Here is a 17,767-nt window from a genome sequence, read left to right on the forward strand (position 1 = left end):
TAACTCCATCTTTTGTGTCCACTTCATTATATCCCTGAAAGTTGGATGCTTTTTCCAACCTAAAACTGACTTCTGATCTTCCACCCATGAAGCCTGGTATTTAACTTAAAAATACTCTTAACTCTGAGAGTTTTTCCCCCTTTCTTAGGGGCTTCTTTGTCATCTTCCCACTATGAGAAATATGCTTTTTGAACCTCTAAGATCTTCACTTGTCAGTCACAAACTTTTATTCCCTCAGCAACAAACAACAGCAAAAACAATAAAAAATAAACAGAAAAAAAAAACCGTTAATCACTTTCAATCAATTAGAGTTTGACCTACAAAAAGAGAATCGATCAAAGAGAAGGATTTAAACTTGGAGGAATGATTCCACTTAAGATAAAGTTGACAGGCTTTGGATCTTCTGAAGCATCCCAAAGTCATGAGGAAAGGCTTAGCTATTTTCTGTTTATATACAAATATTCCTGTCTTTGGCCAAATGACCATCTCTAGGGAGGGCAATCAGTTCTGCCATCTGGGCTGTGTTTGCCTCCTTTAGTGAAGGTATCTCAAGAGTGAATTGAGACCCATTATAGCAGAACCAGCCAATTTCCTAAATTTCCATATGCCATATATACCTCATAATGTTATCTGTAGGTATAGAAAATTTGTTGCTAAATTACCCAATGAATACATTCTTTTTTAAAACTTACAAGTCAAATCATTCTTTACTGGAATTTAATGTATATAATTGTTGGCAAAGATTTTTCTATATCATGTTTGATTTTGCTTATTTATTTCTTTAATCTCCTGTTCTGTTCACTGTACCTCAGGAAAAGCTACATTAGTTTCTAGGTTTTCTTTTTCTTTTCTTTCTTTTTTTTTCTTTTTTAACCTATCTCAGGCTTTTGAATCAAAAGAATCTACTTGTTTTTTTAGTCGCTAGGTAGTGTCCTACTCTTGCATCCCCAGGGACTGTAGCTTGCCAGGCTTCTCCGTGCATGGGATTCTCCAGGCAAGAATACTAGAATGGCTTGCCATTTCTTTCTCCAGGGGATCTTCCTGACCCAGGGATTGACCTCAGGTCTCCAGCATTGCAAACAAATTCTTTACCAACTGAGCTACAAAGGAAGCCCACTAAATAGATAAGGCTCTATTTTTACAGTATTAACTGATATTGGTCAGCTACAATAGAATTTTAGATCTTCAATCAGTCCAGATACTTCAATAAATGTATGCCTCTCCTATAGGGGTTCAAAAAAATTTTAATAATGATCTGTAACACAGACTAAGTCCATGACTTAAAATCTGATTTTCATGGCAGATATCTCTTTTTTTTTTTTTTGGCAGTCCAATTTTAAAAGAAGTTTTTATTTGGGGATACAATCAAAGGAGGATAGTTGAGGAGTATAAAATAATTCTGGCAGGAAAAAAAAAGGATGTAGAAATTGGTGATTGGATATTGTGATATAAAGATAATATTAAGAGAAGCTAGACTTTGGCAAATTAATAAATGAGACAGTCTTTAAATTTCCACACTTTTTTAAAATAATATGGCCAAAGTATCCTTTAACACAGCTATTTTAGAGTCAGAATTCTATTTAGAATATTCTTATACTCATTTTAAAAATATGCGTTATTGAATTAGAAGGTGTTTTTTTCTCTGTTACTTCTAAGATAAGCATTTGTGATTGTATTCGTATTGAACATTTTCAAAAAGTGACCACTATAATTTTGAAGTATTCTAGATGTAATTGCTACAATTTTCTGTTACATTAAGTATATATATATATGTGTGTGTGTGTGTGTGTGTGTATATATATATATGTGTGTGTGTGTGTGTGTGTATATATATATATGAAGCAGATGTCTAGCCTGGCAGAGAGAAGACTTGGAACAGAAAGAAGCCCTTAAAGTTTACACTCTCTGTTAAAATGGCTGCTTCTGCACTTCATTATGTCTTAGCCCCATCTAGAGGCTTTGCTATCTGTGATTTGACTCCCAACTCTCCGTGATCCCCAGAACACAGATTTAGGGGACAGTGTAGTTGTGGGATTTTGATTCCACAATCAACTCACACAGACAGAAAGCCAGGATAAAATCAGTAGATTTCATACTAAGATTTTGATGGTGACTTAAGAGCAAAACTTATCCACCAAAGTATGTTGGCCTGCCAAACCTGAAACATGTTTACTCAGGGATGGTATTAACCACAGATTTCTCATGACCTTCTCTTTCTTTCTTTGTTGATGAGTCTATAGTATTTTTCTTTCTTAGACAAACAATTGTTCAGTTGCTCAGTCATGTCTGGCTCTTTGTGACTCCATGGACTACAGCATGCCAAGCTTCCTTGTCCTTCACTACCACCCTGAGTTTGCTCAGACTTATGTCCATTGAGTTAATGATGCCATCCAATCATCTCATCCTCCATTGCTCTCTTTCCCTCATGCCCTCAATCTTTTGCAGCATCAAGGTCTTTTCCAATGAGTCAGGTTTTTGCATCAGGGGACAAAATTTTGACAAAACAGACACAGACATATGAGGTTGGATGAAGCACATACTGTCATCAAGAATGTTTTCAGCAAACAATTCTGATAAAAATAAAAAATACTCTGACAAGTGAATTTCAGTTTTCTGGGGACAGAATAAAAAGTCATGGTTTGAGAAGTTTAATCAAACTTGGACTAACATTCAGCTTAGATCAAGATTGTCAAGCAGAAGAGACAAAACACCCACAAGATGCTTTTCTAGAAGTCATCTGGTTAAAAGGCCCTAGCCCATGTCATTAAGATGTATTGCTTTGTGTGTGGATATATATATATGGAGTATTACTGAGCCATAGAAAGAATGATATTGCCATTTGCAGCAACATGGATGGACCTAGAGAATGTCATACTGAGTGAAGTAAGTCAGATAGAATAAGACAAATATCATGTAATCACTTATATATGGACTCTGATATAAATGATACAATAATATCATAATACAAACTGATACAAACATAATACAAACTGATGGAGAAGGCAATGGCATCCCACTCCAGTACTCTTGCCTGGAAAATCCCATGGACAGAGGAGCCTGGTAGGCTGCAGTCCATGGGGTCGCCAAGAGTCGGACACGACTGAGCGACTTCACTTTCACTTTTCACTTTCATGCATTGGAGAAGGAAATGGCAGCCCACTCCAGTGTTCTTGCTTGGAGAATCCCAGGGACGGGGGAGCCTGATGGGCTGCCATCTATGGGGTCACACAGATTTGGACACTACTGAAGTGACTTAGCAGTAGCACAAACTGATACAAATGAATTTATAAAACAGAAAGAGACTTACAGAAAATAAAGGTATCATTATCAAAGGGTAAAGGGTGGGGGAAGGATAAATTAAGATTTTGGAATTAACATAAACATGCACTATTGTATATAAAACAGATAGCAAGCAGGATCCACTATATTGCACAGGGAACAATACTCAATGTCTTGTAATAATCTATAATAGATAAGAATCTGCAGAAGAATATATATATGTATGTGTGCGTGTGTGAGTATACACACACAAAAACAAAACAAAGCTGAATCATTTTGCTGTATACCAGAAACTAACATAGCTATAAATCAACTATACCTCAAAAGGGAAAAACTATATTGCCCGACTTTCACTATCTCCTCCAAACTGTAAAAGTATTCAATCATGTTACAGTAGCATAGAGGTTTATTGATTTCTGATAGCATAAATAACAACACAGCAGAAATTCTAAAACATCATTTTAGAAGTGGGTGTACAGTTTTTTTGTATGTATGGGTTAGATTTAGAATTTATTCAAGTACCATATGGAGAAGGAAATGGCAACCACTCTTGTATTCTTGCCTGGAAACTCCCAGGGACGGAGGAGCCTGGTGGGCTGCCATCTATGGGTTCTCACAGAGTCAGACATGACTGAAGCGACTTAGCAGCAGCAGCAGCAAGTACCGTAACATAAGGAGAGTCTTTAGGGATTGGCTGGTTTCTTAAGATGAGGGTGATTGTACATGAGGAGAGTTTCTGGGAGAAGACACCTCAGACACGGCTGTAGTTAGTTGTGATTGCATTGCATTACACCTCTTCAGTCCTGCATTACCAGTTGAGTGTTTACTTTTATACTCAAAATAAATATACCAAACAAGTCACATCAAGGGGTGGCCAAATTAAAAGCAGTAACAAAAACTGGGGGGGAAAAGAGAGAAAAAAGAAAAGGAAACAAGAAAAGAGAAAGGACAGATAAATTAGACTAGACAGAGAAGTTGTGGTCTATATATACAATGAAATGTTACTTGACCATAAAAAGAAACACATCTGCATCAGTTCTAATGAAGTAGATGAACCTAGAACCTATTATACAGAGTGAAGTAAGTCAGAAAGAGAAAGACAAATATCATTTATTAATGCATATATGGAATCTAGAAAGGTGGTACTGATGAACCTACTTCCAAGGCAGCCATGGAGATGCAGACAGAGAGAACAGATTTGTGGACACACTGGAGGAAGGAGATGGTGGTACAAATTGAGAGAGCAGCATTGAAATATATACATTACTTACGTAAAATAGATAACCAGTGGGAATATGCTGTATGACACGGGGAGCTCAAACTTGGTGCTCTGTAACAGAAGTGTGGGATGTGGCGTGGGGTGGGAGGGAGGTTCAAGAGAGAGAGGACATGTGTATACCAATGGCTGATTCTTGTTAATATGTGGCAGAAACCAACACAATACTGTAAAGCAATTATTCTCCAATTAAAAATAAACAAATTTTTTAAAAAGTAAAATAAAAAATATACAAGATAATTTGTCCTAGATGGCCTCTACTAAGCTGTATTGATATTTATTCCAAAAGAAGTGAGAAAAATAAACCTATATTTGTTAAGTAAAGGTGGAAACTTATGGAATGCTGAGAACCAGGTGTTGTCTTAAGAAAAACACTTTCATGTTGTGAGAGTAGAGAATACTTGCATTGACGAATGATTTCAGTGATTAAAAACCTCTATATTTCAAATTAATAAAACTTTGATCCCAAAGATAAAAAATAAAGCAATAGCATACTACAGAAAAAATTTTTCCTGAATATATATTAAAAATATGTTAGAAAATAGTGCTTCCACTTTGATATGTTATATAATCACAGATTTATTTCTTCCTTTCTAAATCCATTGACACAGTAGAAGTGTAATGACAGAAACAAATGCAGGTCATCACTAAAATAGCTAGAAAAATATGAAACTAGATGTTCAGAAATATTGAGAAATTGAATATAGAAAGTGACAGAAAAATTCAAAAGGAACATTAATAACTTCTAAATATGCTTACTCTTTCTCCAGCCTTCCTTGCTTTGAAGTATTCTGCGTGTGTTCTCATTCCTACTTTTGCCTTCCTTTCTTTTTTTTTTTTTTTTTATATAACTGCCCAAGGTTGCATAGGAAAGATAATTGAAGGAAGGCGGCAGAGCTAAATAAATGTTACTGAGAAAACAAATTGAACTCTTCATGGAAAAAAAATATCTTGTAGGAAAGGGAGAGGTGGGTCAAAATATTTTGGTGAGAAGTAAAATCTCAATTTTTTTTCCTTATCATTGAACAATTATCATTTTTGTTTTTCTGCAATTGTTTCATTTACTTTATACTCAGCTCTTTTGAGTCAAAGAGAAGAAGGAGTTTGAAATTTCTAGGACTACTGAATCTAGGGGGAAAAAAATATAAGAGATATTGCAAATATGTGCCAGGTATTTTGCTTAATACTTTATAAATACACTTATTAACTTGGTTATCTTTTACCAGAGCATTGCTAAATAGCCGTGTATTGTTAAACTTTTTGTAGAACTTTAACATACATGCAGTACTGTGCATAATTTATAAGTATACACAAAGTGCAGCCATCATCAAAATCAAAGATAAAATATAATCAACACCCAGACCTCACCTCACTGTTATCCTTGACTTACAACAATGAATACATAAGTTTAGTTAATTTCACAGGTAGTAAACATGGGACTCAAAGAGGTAATCTAAAAGTGAAAGTTGCTCAGTCGTGGCCGACTCTTTGCCACCCCATCCACTGTATAGTCCATGGAATTCTCCAGGCCAGGGAATTCCCTTGGAGTGAGTAACCTTTCCCTTCTCCAGGGCATCTTCCCAACCCAGGGATCAAATCCAGGTTTCCCACATTGCAGGTGGATTCTTTACCAGCTGAGCCACAACGGAAGCCGATCAATTGTTGAACAAGATATCTAAATACTGGAGAGCATGCAGTCATGGTTCGTGTCCTTCTGTAATCTAGACCATTGGTACCTCGTCTCCAACTTTATTTGCCCCAAAATACTTTTTGTTTAAAAAAGAATCAGAGAAGATCTTAATAGAGTCTTCCTGAGTTTCTTTCTGCCTGGAATATATTAAGTTATTTGTACAGCTCACTCTCGTCTCATACAAGTTGTTGATCAATTGTTTTCTCCTCAGAGACTCTATATATAAACTACACGCCCTGTTGCTATGAGCTGATCTTCTAAAACTGATTTTTCTTTCTTAATAGCAATTTCTGACATTGTATTATATATTTGGTTATTGTCTGCTACCTCACTAGAATGTAAAACATTAAAAACTGTTAATTTGTCCAGCTTGCTGGTGATCTAGCATTTTTTAGAATAATGCCTGGGCTTGAGTGGGTGGCTCAGTAAATACTGGTTAATTGAGTTTCTGAGGGAAGAAAAATGGGAGCTACATATCAAATCAAAACCAAGGCAAATGAGAATAAATCATATAAAACTGTTTATAAAATTGTGGTTCTAAGCAATTACTTAAATTCAAGAGTTTGAGACCTGAGTGCCATCTTTAGAGTCTCAAACCAATATGATCCTAAAGCTAAAATGGCAAACAAAATATTAGGCTTAAGTAGTATCAGAAAGAAGTAAAAAAATAATAGCATCTTTTGCTTATAAAAAATCTTTTACTATCCAGATGTTGTTTTTGCTTAACTTGCATCAATACAAATGTGACAAAAGTCTAAAGAAGCATAAGAGAAATCTTCATAGAGTAAGAGAAAATACAGACCTAAGCCAGTCTAGAAAGCTGTAATTTAGGTTAATATAATGCTTCAGAGTTCATTGTCTGTCCTTTTAGAAAATAATCAGCATATTTAAAGAAAATAACAAGGGGACGCACAATATCACAGAACATATTGAGGACCTTATTTGAATTCAAGGACCAGCAAAAATCTTTGTCTGCTTTCTTGAGACACTGAACTCTCTCAACTATTCACATCAAATATCCCCCTTATGGAAAGTTATGACCCACAGAAGGAATATCACACACAGCTGGGGATGGTGAATGAGATAGTGTGTTCAAAATCACTACATTGAGAATAGAGTCGGGGGAAAGGAGTAAATGTAAGAAAATGGAGTTACTTAACTCTTGTATTTCTCTCCTTTGGGCTCTTTCTTTTGTTTCTATTTTTAGTTCTTTATTGGGAAAGAACTGATTCAAGGTATCATCCAATTTTACAAGAATGATCAATGACTAAGGAGAAGTATCTCCAATACCAGATTTAGATTAACTCTCATATTTACCTGAAGCAACTGCTCTTTAGGGCTTCCCTGATAGCTCAGCTGGTAAAGAATCTGCCTGCAATGCCAGAGACCCTGGTTTGATTCCTAGATTGGGAAGATCCCCTGGAGAAGGGATAGGCTACCCACTCCAGTTTTCTTGGGCTTCCCTGACAGCTCAGATAGTAAAGAATCTGCCTGTAATGTGGGAGACCCAGGTTCAATCCCTGGGCTGGGAAGATCCCCTAGAGGAGGGCATGGCAACCCACTCTGATATTCTTGCCTGGAGAATCACCATGGACAGAGGAGCCTGGTGGACTACAGCCCATGGAGTCAAAATACATTGGACACGACTGAGCAACTAAGCACAGGGCAGCACAGCTGCTTTTTGACCTTGAACTCTGAAAAAGAATGGCTCAATTCTTGTGTGTGTCTTTTATGTATAGACTTCTTTTAAGCTTTGGAGTCATAGCAAAATTGATCAGATAGTGCAGAGTTCCAATATATCCCTCACGTATAGTTTCCCCTATAATTAATATTGTATATTAGTAGGGCACATTTGTAATCGACTGATACAGATACATAATGTTGCTTCCCAGGTGGCTTAGTGTTAAAGAATCCCACTGCCAATGCCGGAGACATGGATTTGATCCCTGGGCCTGGAAGACAGCTTGGAGGAGGAAATGGCAACACATTCCAGTCTAGAAAATCCATGAACCTAATGGACTACATACAGTCCATAGGATCCCAGAGTTGGACAGGGCTCAGTACAAAGATACATTATCATTAAGGTCTATAGTTTATTCATGTTTTAAGTTTTTACCTAATGTCTTTTTCTACTTCAGTGTGAAATTAAACTTATATTTTATGGCAAGACAAGAAAAATTTAAGCAAAAAAATTTTTCTCTGATTTTTGGGTCCCTCTTTCCCCAGTATTTGCATTGTGTATCTATATTATACATCGACCAAACCTCTCCCATTCACAGAAATACCTACTCAACCATAAAGAACAACATTCTCCTGCAATCACCAAGATAATTCTTTGAAAGATAACGTTTCTTCATGATCATGTAAGGGGTTATGATAACCCATTGCTTTCTACTTACATGTATGAATAATATGTCATTTAATTAATTACATTATTTAATTTATTTAATGACTTGCCTCTTGAGAAACCTGTATGCAGGTCAGGAAGCAACAGTTATAACGGGACATGGAACAACAGTCAGTAAGTTCAGTCATTCAGTTGTGTCCGACTCTTTGCGACCCCATGAATTGCAGCACGCCAGTTCTCCCTGTCCATCACCAACTCCCGGAGTTCACTCAAACTTACGTCCATCGAGTCAGTGATGCCATCCATCCATCTCATCCTCTGTCGTCCCTTCTCCTCCTGCCCCCAATCCCTCCCAGCATCAGTCTTTTCCAATGAGTCAACTCTTCACATGAGGTGGCCAAAGTACTGCAGTTTCAGCTTTAGCATCATTCCTTTCAAAGAACACCCAGGGTTGTTCTCCATTATACAGGAGATCAATCTTGTGTGTTCATTGGAAGGACTGATGTTGAAGCTGAAACTCCAATACTTTGGCCACCTGACGTGAAGAGCTGACTCATTTGAAAAGACCCCAATGCTGGGATCTTTAGAATGGACTGGCTGGGTCTCCTTGCAGTCCAAGGGACTCTCAAGAGTCTTCTCCAACACCACAATTCAAAAGCATCAATTCTTCTATGTTCAGCTTTCTTCACAGTCCAACTCTCACATCCATATGAAATTTATTTAATGACCTGCCTCTTGAGAAACCTGTATGCAGGTCAGGTAGCGACAGTTAGAATTGGACATGGAACAACAGACTGGTTCCAAATAGGAAAAGGAGTACATCAAGGTTGTAAATTGTCACCCTGCTCATTTAACTTATATGCAGAGTACATCATGAGAAATGCTGGGCTGGAGGAAGCACAAGCTGGAGTCAAGATTGCCGAGAAAAATATCAATAACTTCAGATATGCTGATGACACCTCCCTTATGGCAGAAAGTGAAGAAGAACTAAAAAGCCTCTTGCTGAAAGTGAAAGAGGAGAGTGAAAAAGTTGGCTTAAAGCTCAACATTGAGAAAACTAAGATCATGGTGTCCAGTCCCATCACTTCATGGGAAATAGATGGGGAAACAGTGCAAACATTGGCTGACTTTATTTTGGGGGGCTCCAAAATCACTGCAGATGGTGACTGCAGCCATGAAATTAAAAGATGCTTACTCCTTGAAAGGAAAGTTATGACCAACCTAGACAGCGTATTAAAAAGCAGAGACATTACTTTGTCAACAAAGGTCTGTCTAGTCAAGGACTTGGTTTTTCCAGTAGTCATGTATGACTGTGAGAGTTGGACTATAAAGAAAGCTGAGTGAAGAAGAACCGATGCTTTTGAACTGTGGTGTTGGAGAAGACTCTTGAGATTCCCTTGGACTGCAAGGAGATCCAACCAGTCCATCCTACAGGAGATCAATCTTGTGTGTTCATTGGAAGGACTGATGTTGAAGCTGAAACTCCAATACTTTGGCCACCTGACACGAAGAGCTGACTCATTTGAAAAGACCCCAATGCTGGGTAAGATTGAGGGCAGGAAGAGAAGGGGACGACAGAGGATAAGATGGTTGGATGGCATCACCGACTCAATGGACATGGGTTTGGGTGAACTTCAGGAGTTGGTGATGGACAGGGAGGCCTGGTGTGCTGTGGTTCATGGAGTCGCAAAGAGTCAGACATGACTGAACATCTGAACTGAACTGAATGGTGTTTAATTAATGTCATTATTATTAATGTCAATTAAAAATATGTCAGTCTCAAAAATCTCACATAACCGTGTTTTGACCTCCAGCAGGTGGAACAGTTCTCAAAGCTTTCTGAAAGGTTATTCTAGGTTCAATTTGGCTTGAATAAAATTTTACACTCCTTTCTTAGATAGACTGATTAATTTTTCATCAACACCGTGATGACAATATACTTAGTCATTATCTTTCCTTGGGCCCCTCTGCGTGTGACAGTTTCTCAAAAAAACATTTCTTTTCATTGCCTTTACAGGATTTGAATGGTATAGTGGACTAGTCGGAGATATTAAAAGATGTCCTTTTATTAGAATTTGTCTGATTTCTTCCTTAAACAAATCGTGTTTGTTTCGGTTTTGGTGAGGAAGAAAACAGAGACAAAGTGTCATTCACATTGCAACATATCAAGGATGTTATAATAAACATGATTTATGACTATTTACATTGACCTTGATCATCTGACTTAAATAGTATCTGTAAAATTATTTACCTTCCTTTCTATACTGTACTCTTTGGGAGACAGTCATTAAGCACAGCTCACAGAGAAGATGTGGAGATTTATGCTTCTCCCTTGTTAGTAAGGAGAGTTTACTTAATTAATTTGGAAACTTCTTCATGCGAGATTTGTCCCTTCTCCCCTGTTTATTAATTTATTCAATGTTTGGTACTATACTCAACAAAAATCACCATGTCTTTTGAAGTTTAACTGAAATGCAATAAATAATTAAACACATAGCTGAACTCGAGGAAGAGAAAGCTCCAATTTCCAGGAATAAAAAGACAAAAGAAACATGTTGAGGGAGTTTCCTTCTAGTCCCAGTTTTCTGAAGATTTTGATTATAGAAGGATGTTAGATTTTGGTAAATGCCTATTCTACTTCAAATGAGATGATCATGGTATTTTTGTTACTGTTGTGATGTTAATGTACTGTATTATGTTTCTTTTTTTGTGTTAAATGACCCTTTCATTCCTGGGATAAATCTCATTAAGTCTTGGATTCAGTGTCCTGGGTTTTTTTTTTTTTGTTTGTTTGTTTGTTAGCTTGTTTTGTTTTGTTGAGGATTTTTGCATCTATGTTGATAAGGAATGGGAAAGTCACTCAGTCCTCTCCAACTCTTTGTGACCTCATGGACTAAACAGTCCATGGAATTCTCTAGGCCAGAATACTGGAGTGGGTAGACTCTCTTCTCCATGGGATCTTTCCAACCCAGGAATCACACTGCAGATGGATTCTTTACCATCCGAGCCACAAGGGAAGCCCAAGAATACTGGAGTGAGTAGCCTATCCTTTCTCCAGGGAATCTTCCCAACCCAGGAATCAAATTGGAGTCTCCTGAATTGCAGGCAGATTCTTTACCAGCTGAGCTATCAGGGAAGCCCTTTATTCCTTTGTAATTTTCTTTTTTATGTAATGCCTTTATTTGACTTTGTTGTCAAGGTCATGCTAGGCTAATAGGATAAATTAAGAGTGCTTTTTTTTTTTGAGACTGAGAAGATTTGAAGACTTTGAGAAGGATTGGTATTTCTTTTTACGTATGTGGAATATTAGGCAAATTCATCAGTGAAATTACCTATATTGATTTTTTTTTTTTGTCAAGATGGTTTTGGTTACCTATTCAATATATTTACTTCTTTCATTTCACCTAGGTTACATAATTTTCTGGTGTGTGATTGCTTATAGTATTATCTCATAATTACTTTTATTAGTGTAAATTCAGTAAAAATATTCTCATTTTAATTTCTCATTTTAGTTGTGTCTTGTCTTTTTTTCTTTATCACTCTAGCTGAATGTTTGTTAGTTTATTGATCTTTTCAAATACTTAATTTTTGTGTTTTTTTGATTCTTATTATTATTTTTCTGTTCTCTATTTTATTTACATTTTGCTGTGATACTTATTATTTCTTCTCTTTTTCTAGCTTGAGTTCAGTTTGCTCTTTTTTTCCTAGTTCCTCAAAATGTATCATTAGGTTATTGATTTGGGATCTTTCTTCTTTTTTAATATAAATTACATTTAAAGTAATTACTAATTAGAAGAAATTACTTTTGCCATTTTGTTATTTGTTTTCTGTATGCCTTATATTCTTTCTTTCTTAAGTTTTAATTTTCTTCACTGCTTTTTTTATGTTTAGAGGGTTTGTGTAGAGAACTATTTTGACTTCTTTCTCATTTATTTTGTGTATATTTTTAGATTTATCACTATGGAGATTTCATTTAGCATCCTGAATTTATACCAATTAAGTTTTAATTGATACCAACTTAATTTCAATAATTCTGCTTTTACACAGCTACTCCCACACCTTATTTATGTTGCTGTTGCCAAAAATTACATTTTTGTACATCTGAATGGAACAAAAAGGCTGAATATGAAATAACTACTGCCTAACTGATTTGACCTGGGACATCAGACTTTTCCTGCCTTTGTACCCAGACTGAGTTTCTGCCAGCTTTTGGACTGGAACTTACATCACTGGATCTCCTTGCTACTAGGCCTTCAATTTTGTATTTTCTATTGTTTTCCTGGAAAAGGCTCCATCAAATTTGTTGATATCTTCAAAAAGCAAGATTTTGGTGACTTTAGTAATACTTTCCCTGTTTTCTTCTTATTGATATTTTGTTCTGATTTTTATTGATTTTACTATGGTTCCATTAAGCTAAATGGCAATTTTACTCTAATTTTCTAGGGTGGAAGCTTAGGTAATTGATCTTAAATTTTTGTTCTTTTCTCTTATGTTTATTCAATGCTGTAATTTTCTTCACATTTTGTTATTCAGTGAGCATTGCCCAAGAAGCCAAAGAAATAAACTAGAAAGCTACTTTTCAGCCTCAGGTTTCACCTAACTGTGCTTATTTGCTATTATCTTCCTGATAACATCATTGTGTTGCCTTCTTATGCCTACTTTGATATTTAGGATGTCAGTGTATTGTTTGAATGTGCTGGTGACTCCAAGGCCCAGTCTAGTGATTGTTCTTTGAGCTGCAACCATGGTCAAATGTGACCCCAGAAACTGTGCTAAACTCTGTATCCAGCAGAACACACTTGGAAAGTGGAGGAGGTATCTGCAAAGACAACCTTGGTTCTTACAGAGATTGTGCAATCTTGCTGTTTTGTTTTTTCCCTACCAATTGTCGTATGTATGGTGATTGATATTTCAACATTATTAACATTTATATTTCAACTTTCCAATTTATTCAAGAAATATGTTCTATGTTAAAACCTTGATTAGGAAGTTTTACAATCAAATAAAAAAAAATTAAAAACCACTATGTTCACATCTCACAAATTGTGTGAAGGGGTATTTTCATTATAATTTAGCTAAAAACATTTTTAAATATTTTTTCTTTGACTCGTTTTATTGAGAACTGTGTTTTTTAATCCCCAAATGTTTTTGTAATTTTCCACTATTTTCCTTTCATTTTCTAGTTTAATTCCATTGAGGTCTGTGAGAATACATTGCTTGAATTCTATTCTTTCACATGTGTTATATTCTGTGACCCAGAGTGTTGTTTATCTGGATAAATGTTTTAAGGGAATTTGAGAAAAATGTATTCTGCTGTTGTTTGGTAAAGTGTCCTATTTGATCTTGCTGATCACTGATGATATTGAGTTGAACTATGCCTTTCCTGGGCTTCCCTGGGGACTCAGAATCTGCCTGCAATGTGGGAGACCCATTTTTGATTGCTGGGTCAGGAAGATTCACTGAAGAAGGGAATGGCAACTCACTCTAGTATTCTTGCCTGGAGAATCCCAAAGACAGCAGAGCCTGGTGGGCTATTGTTTGTCCATGGAGTACAAACGAATTGGACGTGACTGAGCAACTACACTTTCAATTTTCATGCCTTTACTAGCTTTTATGTGCTGGATATGCCCATTTCCTTTTGCTTTTTTATTAGTTTTTGTTCTACATTCTTTGATACTCTGGTATTAGGCACATATACAAGAAAAGTTGTTCTTCAACAACTGACCCTTTTATCATTATATACTTCCTCTCTTTTTCTCTGATAATTTTCCTGCTCTAGAGCTTACTTTGTCTGAAATAAATTTAATTATTGCATCTTTCTTTTGATTTGCTAACACAGTATGTCTTTCTCCATATCTTTACTTTTAATCTAGCTGAGTTCTTATATTTAAAATGCTTTTCTTTTTCTCTCCTTTTTTTTTTTTTTTTTTGCAATCATCTATGTGTGTGTTTATTACTTGCCAGTCCATGTTCGACTCTTTGCAACCCCATGGACTGTTGCCCATCAGGCTCCCTGTCTGTGGAATTCTCCAGGACGTTCCCTTCTCCAGAAGGTCTTCCTGACCCAGGGATTGAACCTGGGTCTCCTGCATTGCAGGCAGATTCTTTACCATCTGAGTCACTAGGAAAGCATATAATCATCTATATATGGGTCTTATTTTTCATCCTGTCTTGACAATCTCTGTCATTTAAGTTTTGTATGTTATTTATTGTAATGTTTCTTGTTTTCCCCTCTTTGCCTGCTTTCTTCAGTTTTAATTGAATCTTAAAATATTAATATATCCCATTTTCTATTCTCTTACCATTTTACTTATACTGTTTTTTTGTTTGTTTGTTTGTTTTTTTTAACTTGTGATTCTGGAATTAGCACACTTGGCTGCTGGTGATGACATCAACACACGACTTTTGCCTCTGCATTTTTGACCTAAAGACAGAGATGTCAACAGGATTAGAAGACAGAAAAGAGAGTTAGATGAGCAGTGGAGGAGGGGGCAAAAAATAGAATCTGTAAAGATAAACTGAAACTCATGAGGACATACTGAAACCTGCATCAGTCTCTGCCTGATGACCTCTCAGTAACAAACTGTACCTGTGCCTGCTCAGATGTAGGAAAAGTCAGACGATATAAAGAAAGGTAATTCTCAGAAATGTAGTTTCTTCTCAGCAAGATCAGATATGTACAAAACTATAATACCTGAGTCTTCTACTATATATAAGAAGAAATATGAATGATGTAAACTAAAAAATAAAATGTGAAATGAACAACACAACTTATAATTCTTCTAGATGTTTACAAATGAAAGGTTTCTTTGGGTTGAGTCCATATAAGAAAGGCAAAAATAAAAATAAATTAAATATTAGTGTTTGACACAGTTTTGATAAGGAGATGGGAATAGGGTGGGGTAGAAGTGTTAGTTATATAATGGATTAGCTAAAATAAACAAGGACTCATACATGATAAATAGGACAGTAGGTAGAAGAACATAAGCAGACTTGTTTAACTAGAGTTGAAGGTCCATTTATGGGAACAACGGAAACTAAACCTGGAAAGGAGGATGATGGCAGTTTGATGGCAGTGACTGGACTGCCACATAGAAATCTGGATAATTTTCGTAGATAATAGTGAGTTTTGAGCTATAATAAAAGCAGTAAGTTTTGAAAGGAGGCAAGTGTAGAAATAAAAACATTTGCAATATTCCAGAAGTGAGAGTAGAATGCTCCAATGGTCTCAGAGTGAATAAAAGCAAATTGAGAAAGGGCAAAGAGAATTTATTCAAAGGAGGAAAAATAGTACTTAGGTACCAGCTGCTATCAGGATGGGAGGGAAGGGGAAGTTAGAAATAAACTCTGGGGTATGGCTGAAGGATAGCAGCCTGGAAGAAAGAATAGAATTTCTGCTTGCTATGTCAAGTGTAAGGTGAAGTTATAAGGTCAGTTCTGTTCTCCATTTCTCAGATGCTTCCTCTAGGCTGCAAAGTAGAATAAATTTGAATCTTTAGAACTCTAGGCCCATTCGGCCATTGAAAGAGTGACCAAGTTGGTCTGGGCTCAGTCTCTTAAACTGCTCTACAAAAAAAATCATGAAACCATTTTGGTTAAAATCTCAATATTCTAAAAATGCCCCGATTATAAATAATTTCCCGATAAATTATCCTTTATTTTCTTCTGAGTGATCCGTGTATCATAAAATGTATTACTTGATTTTCAAAGATGCCAGTCTTTCTGGACAAGTAACATAAATCATTTCTATGTTCTCTACTCCAAAATATTTTGGTTGGAGTGTTTCCTTAGAGATTTTCGTGTCCACCTTTAATCCTGTGACTAAGTTCATAGAAAATAATTTTAAATGTTTTGCTTAAGTAATTTTCTTTTCTATAATTGTAAATGTCAGTACTCTTACATGAAAGTACGCAAATGAAATGATTGTGCTCTTAAGAAAGCAAGAAACAAAGAAGATATAGGAAGAGGGAAAGAAAGATACATAAAGAATAAAAAAGAAATATGGAAAGAAGACAAAGAATTTTTAAACATCTTCTGACATAGGATTATTTCATTCTACTTTTAGTTTGGTTCTTCTAAGAAAAATGACAGAAATTTTCTAAAGATAGAATTTATGAAGATATTAAACTCAAGTACAGGCCAAGATCAGTTTTAATTGAAATTCAAGTGACCTTGTCCATCTTGAAACTGATTAGAGTTCAAGTTTAAGTCAACAATTTATTTGAGCAACAAGAAAAAAGCATATTCAACTAAGGCAGAAAGATTGTAAAGAATAAATAAAGAATTACTAGAGAAAGCATGCAGATAATAATTCACAATGACTGGGGAAAATGTCAGATGTATCTGGAACATATGATATCAAACTTATTTTATAATTTTTAAATTTCTTATGTAGTCTGAGCTAATATTTCTCTCTAGACTATTATAAGAAAAAAAAGCAGTGTGTGTATAAGGTACAACTTTTAAAAAGTGGAACGTTTTTCTTTTTATTTTGAAGACTTAGCAAGAGTAGAAACAATAATTGTCAATTGTCATATTCTTTAGAGCAAAAGAATCCCATGCTGCATTTTATTTATTGGGAATAATTTCTCAGTCTTTTTCTTGATTTCCATGAATTCTTCATGTTTTCAAACATTGCAGATCAGTAATTTCATAGATTATGCCTCAAAGTAAGTTTGTCCCACATCTTCATTCCAGTTGTTCATCACAGTCTTCATTGTTTCCTGCCTCCATCTTTGCACTTTACTTCTCTAACAGAGCAGAAACATGGCTTCTGTTACCCATGTGTGTCTAAGAGTCTGATCAGTCCCTTTCAATATGTTCAGTCTCTAGAATGCCCTCTTGCTCTGCCCCAAAGTCTTCCTGGTGCTGATCCTAGCTACCACAGCTGTCTTTTTCTGACATCGTTCTTGCTAGGGCTGCAGCCATTATTCTGCATGCTGTTGGAGCTACCTAGTGGCTTTTAACAAACTTTTAAAATAAACTTGTTTTCATTCTAGAAAGATTTAGATTTACATAAAATAAAGTTTTGAAGATGGTACAAAGGTCCCATACATCTCACACTCAGTTTCTTTATTAACTAATAGCTTATATTATTATGGTAACTTTGTAACCATTAATGAACTAATATTGAGGTATTATTAATAAATGAAGTATCAGAGAAATGCAAATCAAG

This window comes from Capra hircus, chromosome 2 (assembly GCF_001704415.2).
Source record: "Capra hircus breed San Clemente chromosome 2, ASM170441v1, whole genome shotgun sequence".
Classification (NCBI taxonomy): Eukaryota; Metazoa; Chordata; class Mammalia; order Artiodactyla; family Bovidae; genus Capra; species Capra hircus.